The following is a 10,474-nucleotide window of genomic DNA, read 5'->3' as shown; positions in this document are numbered from 1 at the left end:
CTTTGGGTAGGCCGAGACGTATATGGGAAGATAATATTAAAATGAATTTGAGGGAGGTAGGATATGATGGTAGAGACTGGATTAAACTTGCACAGGATAGGGACCGATGGCGGGCTTATGTGAGGGCGGCAATGAACCTACGGGTTCCTTAAAAGCCAGTAAGTAAGTAAGGACGCAATTTTACGAAAGCGTGATCCGTAAACAAATCTCTATGACTACTTAAAGTACATTTTATCCTTTATTCATTTTCATTAATAGGCTGTATCAAAAGTTTTCTTGTATACATGTTTTAATAATTTCTCTTTTATTTGCCAGGAACGGACAGTTTGTATATATCGTTTGTATACAGGGTGATTCACGAGGATTCACCGTCACTTACGGAGCATATTTCCAAAGACATTTTGAACAAAAATTGTCATATAAACATATCCTAATTTCAATATTTTCAGAGTTACACTCCTTTGAATTTGTTTGTAAAATATCATTATTCTTTAGTTTTAATAATAAAAGAATATTACAAATAAACAATGAATTATTCACAAGTATCATTTCTTTAATTATCCTTTGAAGAGATGGAAAAATTCAAATATCTTGGAGCTACAGTAACAAATATAAATGATACTCGGGAAGCAATTAAACACAGAATAAATATGGGAAATGCCTGTTATTACTCGGTTGAGAAGCTTTTATCATCCAGTCTGCTGTCAAAAAATCTGAAAGTTAGAATTTATAAAACAGTTATATTACCGGTTGTTCTTTATGGTTGTGAAACTTGGACTCTCTTTTTGAGAGAGGAACATAGGTTAAGGGTGTTTGAGAATAAGGTGCTTAGAAAAATATTTTGGGCTAAGAAGGATGAAGTTACAGGAGAATGGAGAAAGTTACACAACACAGAACTGCACGCATTGTATTCTTCACCTCACGTAATTAGGAACTTTGAATCGAGACGTTTGAGATGGGCAGGGCATGTAGCACGTATGGGCGAATCCAGAAATGCATATAGAGTTAGTTGGAAGGCCGGAGGGAAAAAGACCTTTAGGGAGACCGAGACGTAGATGGGAAGATAATATTAAAAAGGATTTGAGGGAGGTGGGCTATGATGATGAAGACTGGATTAATCTTGTCCAGGATAGGGACCAATGGCGGGCTTATGTGAGGACGGCAATGAACCTCCGGGTTCCTTAAAAGCCAGTAAGTAAGTAACTATAATTTCTTTAATTATCTAGTGTTCCGAAGCTAAAATGTTGTGAATTCCATAGTTGCTTCGTACAGATTTTTTTTTTTTTCCGATTTTTAACTACAAAATTACATTTTTCTTACGCATTTAACACAATTGTTACAAATCATGCCACTCTTGTAAATTCTTTAAGACTATACAGTACATTAGGATGGAGTATTGAACTGTAAATATTCAAGTTTCTAAAGTCGTATGATTCGTAATAATTGTTGTGGCAAGTGCGTAAGAATGATGTAATTTTCAGTTAAAAATTGAAAAACAAAATCTCTAGAAAGCAATTAGCAACACAATTTTAGCTTCAGAACACAGGCCAATTAAAGAAATGATACTTCTGAACAGTTCATTCTCTACCTGTAATATTCTTTTACACTTAAAACTAAAGAAAAAAAGTATTTTACTAACAACTTCAAATTAGTGTAACTCTGAAAATATTGAGATTAGGACACATGTTTATATGACATTTTTTTGCTTAGAATGTCTTCGGAAATAAGCTCCATAAGTGACGGTAAATCCTCGTGAATCACCCTGTGTATCAGATTTTAATATAGTTTAAGTGCATATCTTACCAACATTTTATACAGTTTACTCTTCTGAACTGTATGCAATTAAAAAGGCCTTTGAGAATTTACTGAAACTTTCGGATGGCGATCGGTATCTGTTCTTTACTGATTCACAATCTGCTATAACATTCCTACATAACTCATTCTCTAAATCTCCACTGATCAACGAAATTCAACATTATTACACCGAGATCTACAATCAATCAAAGCAAATTATCGTAATCTGGATTCCTTCCCATCAAGGTCTGCATGGAAATGAACAGGCTGATATGGCAGCAAAAGAAGCAGCTCGTCTTCCTATACAGGATATGAACATTGACACTTGGAATAATGATATAGCCACTCGCCTTGAAACAAAGTTAAATGATCTATGGTACTCCAATTAGCTTCAAACATCTACTAGCAAACTCAGGGAAATTAGAACTGCTTCCAGTTTATCCTATCTAACTAAACATCTATCACGTAGAAATCAAGTTCTTATCAACCGACTGCGTATTGGACATACCAAGCTCACACACGGTTATTTTCTAAAGAAGAAACCTCCTCCAGTTTGTAACACTTGCAGTGGAACTCTTTCTGTGAAGCACATCATCCAAGACTGTCCTCAATATAATCAGTTACAACAACTAAAAATCCCCATCGATATAGCAAGATCTCTTGGTAAATCTTCTTACTGCAATAGTGTCATAAAGTTTTTCATATTAACTGAATTAGTTGATAAAATTGTATAATGTTTACTGTAATAAAATAACTTGTTAAATGTTATGTTGTTGTTAAAATAAGTTTGTGTCGCGATATGAATTTTGTTATAAGTTAAAGCGACAAAAAATAAATTAAATAAAAAAATACCTTTTATTTTAGAATAAAGCAGACCTGAGGGGGGAAAGTATGCTTGATAATCTTATAAATACATCATAACGATATCAGCTTAAGAGTCATGTCCTAATTAATTATATTCCAAGTACCGTAACTATTTTATTTGTATGGATAATAGAGCCATGAACTTAATGAAGAATGAACATGCTAATAGTACGATTTCCTAAGTTCATATCACATTTTTCATCAAGTCTTTCCCTTTAATATGAACTTCTAATGTTAGAGATAGGTCGTTTGTAAACAGCAATGGAACAAAGACGCTTTCTTCTAGAGCAATATGTTTGATCTCCGGGCAGAGAAAACAGAAAGACCGCAGCTCCAATTGAGTACAGATTTTAATATAGTCTTAACCAAGTGACCCGTGTAATGCGTATTTGTCGAGTATAATAATAAAAATGTTGAATAGAAATCTCGACGACTTTCCTCGCTGTACGCCGTTCAATATTTTATGAAGTTGACTTCAGCATAGAATATGGACAAAAGGGCGGCAATACCTGAGACAAAGGACAATTATATTACATTTCGTGCAATTCTCTCAAGTTCTTGAGCAGAATATTGCAAAGCTACAGGCCTTTAATTACGAAGAATTTGATGAACATTAAAATCGTTTAATTTTTGTATTTTTACAAAACTCATAAAGTTCAGCAGTAGTATTCAGTTTTTTTCTTTTATTCTGTCATGATCACTTTTCATTTCTTTGCTTTGTTTCTCTACTCTCGTGATTGTGATCAGAATATTTCTCCACTAAATTTATTTACACATGAAATTGGGTTTACTAGAAATTGTGTGATAAATTTTAACATCTCTCCCCTTCACTATTCCCCTCTCCACTCTCTTCTTCTATTCAACTTTCCTTCTTCTACACTATACCACAGTCTAGTATATACAGTCACGAAGCTTGAGTTGTGAGGGTGCTAGGAACAATAGACTGTGCAGGTACTATTTCGCATTGTCTGTAATGAGGCGATATTAACGATCCTAGTGGTTAGCAACTATCTAGGGATGCATATTTACTACGTATTGAGCTTCTTGACTGTATATACTAGACTGTGACTATACTCTCTCTCTCTCTCTCTCTCTTCCCCTCTCTCCCGTATTCTCCTCCTCGCCGTTTATTATTTATTGAAGAAAATGTCGTGTGATTTTTCAGCTCCAATTCAACATGAATGTATAGTTACAAAGAATCAGTGACATTCTAATCGAAATTATTTATTTTCCTGGAGAAGTAACTGGAGAACCATTACATAAATTTTAAAATGAATCAATGTAAAAAGTTTTCTGAGCGTCTTTCATCTCATATTGCTTATATATAACTGAGCTCCACCTCATTTTAACCATGTCACTAGAATTTATTAAATTAGTGATTCCCTATCCATTTTGGATAAATATGTGGTATAGCCAATTATGCTCACAATTGTTCATTTTGTCTTCGACTGATACAATATTTAATTCTTCTACTAAAGTACGATATTAGTATTTCTCTTATCTGTGTTTAAAAATGATGGTAGGACTTTCATATGGTTATTACTAAGTAAGTCTTAATGATAAATTAACAAGGTACACATATTTGTTAGCCAAACGTTTAGAGTTTCAAGTTATAAGTTTCGTTAGTTTTATTAGTCAAACCTTTAGAGTTTCAAGTTATAAGTTTCGTTAGTTTTATTAGTCAAACCTTTAAAGTTTCAAGTTATAAGTTTCGTTAGTTTTATTAGTCAAACCTTTAGAGTTTCAAGTTATAAGTTTCGTTAGTTTTATTAGTCAAACCTTTAGAGTTTCAAGTTATAAGTTTCGTTAGTTTTATTAGTCAAACCTTTAGAGTTTCAAGTTATAAGTTTCGTTAGTTTTATTAGTCAAACCTTTAGAGTTTCAAGTTATAAGTTTCGTTAGTTTTATTAGTCAAACCTTTAGAGTTTCAAGTTATAAGTTTCGTTAGTTTTATTAGTCAAACCTTTAGAGTTTCAAGTTATAAGTTTCGTTAGTTTTATTAGTCAAACCTTTAGAGTTTCAAGTTATAAGTTTCGTTAGTTTTATTAGTCAAACCTTTAGAGTTTCAAGTTATAAGTTTCGTTAGTTTTATTAGTCAAACCTTTAGAGTTTCTAGTTGTAAGTTTCGTTAGTTTTATTAGTCAAACCTTTAAAGTTTCAAGTTATAAGTTTCGTTAGTTTTATTAGTCAAACCTTTAGAGTTTCAAGTTATAAGTTTCGTTAGTTTTATTAGTCAAACCTTTAGAGTTTCAAGTTATAAGTTTCGTTAGTTTTATTAGTCAAACCTTTAGAGTTTCAAGTTATAAGTTTCGTTAGTTTTATTAGTCAAACCTTTAGAGTTTCAAGTTATAAGTTTCGTTAGTTTTATTAGTCAAACCTTTAGAGTTTCAAGTTATAAGTTTCGTTAGTTTTATTAGTCAAACCTTTAGAGTTTCTAGTTGTAAGTTTCGTTAGTTTTATTACTCAAACCTTTAGAGTTTCAAGTTATAAGTTTCGTTAGTTTTATTAGTCAAACCTTTAGAGTTTCAAGTTATAAGTTTCGTTAGTTTTATTAGTTAAACCTTTAGAGTTTCAAGTTATAACTTTCATTACTTTTATTAGTCAAACCTTTAGAATTTCAAGTTATAAGTTTCGTTAGTTTTATTAGTCAAACCTTTAGAGTTTCAAGTTATAACTTTCATTACTTTTATTAGTCAAACCTTTACAATTTCAAGTTATAAGTTTCGTTAGTTTTATTAGTCAAACCTTTAGAGTTTCAAGTTATAAGTTTCGTTAGTTTTAGTAGTCAAACCTTTGGAGTTTCAAGTTATAAGTTTCGTTAGTTTTATTAGTCAAACCTTTAAAGTTTCAAGTTATAAGTTTCGTTAGTTTTATTAGTCAAACCTTTAGAATTTCAAGTTATAAGTTTCGTTAGTTTTATTAATCAAACCTTTAGAGTTTCAAGTTATAAGTTTCGTTAGTTTTATTAGTTAAACCTTTAGAGTTTCAAGTTATAACTTTCATTACTTTTATTAGTCAAACCTTTAGAGTTTCAAGTTATAAGTTTCGTTAGTTTTATTAGTCAAACCTTTAGAGTTTCAAGTTATAACTTTCATTACTTTTATTAGTCAAACCTTTAGAGTTTCAAGTTATAAGTTTCGTTAGTTTTATTAGTCAAACCTTTAGAGTTTCAAGTTATAAGTTTCGTTAGTTTTAGTAGTCAAACCTTTAGAGTTTCAAGTTATAAGTTTCGTTAGTTTTATTAGTCAAACCTTTAGAATTTCAAGTTATAAGTTTCGTTAGTTTTATTAGTCAAACCTTTAGAGTTTCAAGTTATAACTTTCATTACTTTTATTAGTCAAACCTTTACAATTTCAAGTTATAAGTTTCGTTAGTTTTATTAGTCAAACCTTTGGAGTTTCAAGTTATAAGTTTCGTTAGTTTTATTAGTCAAACCTTTAAAGTTTCAAGTTATAAGTTTCGTTAGTTTTATTAGTCAAACCTTTAGAATTTCAAGTTATAAGTTTCGTTAGTTTTATTAGTCAATCCTTTAGAGTTTCAAGTTATAAGTTTCGTTAGTTTAGTAGTCAAACCTTTAGAGTTTCAAGTTATAAGTTTCGTTAGTTTTATTAGTCAAACCTTTAGAATTTCAAGTTATAAGTTTCGTTAGTTTTATTAGTCAAACCTTTAGAGTTTCAAGTTATAACTTTCATTACTTTTATTAGTCAAACCTTTACAATTTCAAGTTATAAGTTTCGTTAGTTTTATTAGTCAAACCTTTAGAGTTTCAAGTTATAAGTTTCGTTAGTTTTAGTAGTCAAACCTTTAGAGTTTCAAGTTATAAGTTTCGTTAGTTTTATTAGTCAAACCTTTAGAATTTTAAGTTATAAGTTTCGTTAGTTTTATTAGTCAAACCTTTAGAGTTTCAAGTTATAACTTTCATTACTTTTATTAGTCAAACCTTTACAATTTCAAGTTATAAGTTTCGTTAGTTTTATTAGTCAAACCTTTGGAGTTTCAAGTTATAAGTTTCGTTAGTTTTATTAGTCAAACCTTTAAAGTTTCAAGTTATAAGTTTCGTTAGTTTTATTAGTCAAACCTTTAGAATTTCAAGTTATAAGTTTCGTTACTTTTATTAGTCAAACCTTTACAATTTCAAGTTATAAGTTTCGTTAGTTTTATTAGTCAAACCTTTAGAGTTTCAAGTTATAAGTTTCGTTAGTTTTAGTAGTCAAACCTTTAGAGTTTCAAGTTATAAGTTTCGTTAGTTTTATTAGTCAAACCTTTAGAATTTCAAGTTATAAGTTTCGTTAGTTTTATTAGTCAAACCTTTAGAGTTTCAAGTTATAACTTTCATTACTTTTATTAGTCAAACCTTTACAATTTCAAGTTATAAGTTTCGTTAGTTTTATTAGTCAAACCTTTAGAGTTTCAAGTTATAAGTTTCGTTAGTTTTAGTAGTCAAACCTTTAGAGTTTCAAGTTATAAGTTTCGTTAGTTTTATTAGTCAAACCTTTAGAATTTCAAGTTATAAGTTTCGTTAGTTTTATTAGTCAAACCTTTAGAGTTTCAAGTTATAACTTTCATTACTTTTATTAGTCAAACCTTTACAATTTCAAGTTATAAGTTTCGTTAGTTTTATTAGTCAAACCTTTGGAGTTTCAAGTTATAAGTTTCGTTAGTTTTATTAGTCAAACCTTTAAAGTTTCAAGTTATAAGTTTCGTTAGTTTTATTAGTCAAACCTTTAGAATTTCAAGTTATAAGTTTCGTTAGTTTTATTAGTCAAACCTTTAGAGTTTCAAGTTATAACTTTCATTACTTTTATTAGTCAAACCTTTAGAATTTCAAGTTATAAGTTTCGTTAGTTTTATTAGCCAAACGTTTAGAGTTTCAAGTTATAAGTTTCGTTAGTTTAATTAGTCAAACCTTTAGAGTTTCAAGTTATAACTTTCATTACTTTTATTAGTCAAACCTTTAGAGTTTCAAGTTATAACTTTCATTACTTTTATTAGTCAAACCTTTAGAGTTTCAAGTTATAAGTTTCGTTAGTTTTATTAGTCAAACCTTTAAAGTTTCAAGTTATAAGTTTCGTTAGTTTTATTAGTCAAACCTTTAAAGTTTCTAGTTATAAGTTTCGTGTTTTATTAGTCAAACCTTTAGAGTTTGAAGTTATAAGTTTCGTTAGTTTTATTAGTCAAACCTTTAAAGTTTCAAGTTATAAGTTTCGGAGAATGTATTATTTCTCTTGCCGTGGGATAGACTTTTGGCTTCATTCTTCTTTAATATTTCATTCTTTCTTCCTTAATCTTACATTCGTTGTTCCTTGATATCTCATTCTTTTTTCTTTAATCTCTTATTCTTATGTCCCTAATTTGTCACTCTTTATTTCTTCATTGCTCTCATTCTTTCTTTCTTCATATTTTTCATTCTTCCTCAATCTTTTATTCACTCTTCATATTTATCATTTTTCCTTCATTCACCACTCTCACCTTTTCTGCATATTTTTCATTTGACTTTGTATTTCTCATACCTTCTTTCTTCACATTTCTCATCCCATCTTTCTTCATATTTCTCATTCCTTGTTTCTTCACATGTCATTCATTTTTTCATCATATTTCTCTTTCTTTCTTTCTTTCTTTCTTTCTTTCTTTCTTTCTTTCTTTCTTTATAATAATAATAATAATAATAATAATAATAATAATAATAATAATAACCCGTGATGCTATAATAATAATAATAATGGTTTATTTTAACTGGCAGAGTTAAGGCCATTCGGCCTTCTCTTCCACTCAACCAGTGTGATAGAAAATTACTACAATGCTATAATTCATACAATGCAATTCAAAGCTACAATACAAGACAATATAATACATAATTAATATAATACAATGACAGTTCTTTTCATCTTCACAACACCAATAAAATAATTATGTAATAATAATAATAATAATAATAATAATAATAATAATAATAATAATGATGATAGTCATACCTAAATTAAATTAAATTAAATTATTAAACTCGATCACAATTATAACTTCAATTTGACTGCGCCCGTAAGAAATCATTTAGCCTTTTCTTGAAAGTGCTTATTGCCTGGCAGCCCCTAATCTTCTGAGGTGGAGAATTCCATTCACGGGGGACTGAGACAGTAAAAGAAGATGAATAGTGGGATGTTCTATGGGCAGGAATTGCTAGGATTTGGCTCTCCTGTGACCTGGTGTTTAGATTGTGATTGGAGGATAAGTAGTTAAGCCGGGAACGAAGATAATTTGGAGTAGAAGTGTGGAGAACTCGAAACAGAAGAGAGAGCGAATGAAGTGTTCTACGGTTACTAAGTTGCAGCCAGGATAAAGATTTGAAAGAGGGTGTAATGTGGTCAAATTTGTGAGCTACAGCCCTTTAAGAGCCCAGACCAACTACAGGGCTGCTAGCCTCACGTCCACATGCCCAAGCAGAGGTGGACGATCATCCAACCAGAATGGAGGTATCGTGTGGTTAGCATGATGATTCCCCAGCCTTTTAGCTGGTTGTCGTAACCGGATTTCGCTACCTATCGTAGCTCCCTAAGTGTATCACGATTCTGGTGTACACCGGTCCCATACACAGATCGAAATTTCATGAGAAAATTTCTTCCCCCTTATGCCACGGCGCGGAACGTCTTTCTTCATATTCCTCATCTTTTCTTAATCTTTCTTCATATTTGTTGGTTTTCTTTCTTAATCTCATTTGTTTTTTCTTTTTTAATCTCTCTGAATCCTCTACCACAACACGAACTCTCTACCACAACATGTCAGAGATTGTCGGACATTGTCTAGTTTTTGCACTTTTTGAATTAGATTCCTTTCTGTTATAAGCCCTTTTCTCTGCCATAGTTTTGTAAAATTATAGGCTATATATTTCTTTCCTTCCTTTCCCCTTTTTGTTCTCTTTATCAGCCGATGAATTTATTATCATAGCCTTTTTATCGTGAATTTTATTTAATTTCCGTATTTCTTTTCTTTTTTATTATCATTTTATTACATTCCATTTTGATATGTTCTTCCTTACGTTTTTCCATATTAACCATTTGTACTCACTTTATTCCAATGTCTTTTACTTTCTTTTTTTTATTATGGTACTAGCCGTACCCGTGCGCTCCGCTGCACCCGTTAGAAATAAATATAAAGTAATTACATAATTAAAATAGGACGTTTGATCCAGGGAACATTCGTGTTTAATAGAAGGATGAATCGTTTAATATGTTACTTAATTTAAATTGTATTTAAAATATTAAAATGCGCACATTTTGATTCAGAGACCACTCATTTGGTGCAATGACAATTCCTTTAACATGTTATTAATTGTCATTACCAATTATTTTTGGAAAAGCGAAAATTAACAGAAAAATTTTGGCTACAGATTTATTATTATATTATATTATATTATATTATATTATGTAAAAAGTGTGTTGATAACGGATGTACTCGAATTAGAAAGTTTTTAATTTGTTGTGGGAGCTCTTGAATCTCAGGAGGAACAGCTTTTACAACAGCGCAACATAATTTGCTTGGCTCATTACCCAATTTTTTGCATTGCATTTATTGCATATATATTTTATGTATTTTAACACGATTCAATGGTGCATAGTTAAAATTTGAATTATAAAATAATGGATTGCTAAGCTAACGTACTATTACTGCATACTAAATCAATACACTCTCGTTGTTCGTTAATTCTCTGAGATAAAAATGAATATATTCATAAACATTATTTTAAGAAATACAGGAAATGAATATACAGAATAACCTATCAAGTTTTCTGTGCATAAGAAGCTATTTTAATCTTACCTGTCCT

Source organism: Periplaneta americana, chromosome 5 (genome assembly GCF_040183065.1).
Source record: "Periplaneta americana isolate PAMFEO1 chromosome 5, P.americana_PAMFEO1_priV1, whole genome shotgun sequence".
NCBI lineage: Eukaryota > Metazoa > Arthropoda > Insecta > Blattodea > Blattidae > Periplaneta > Periplaneta americana.
This window is presented reverse-complemented; position numbering follows the sequence as displayed.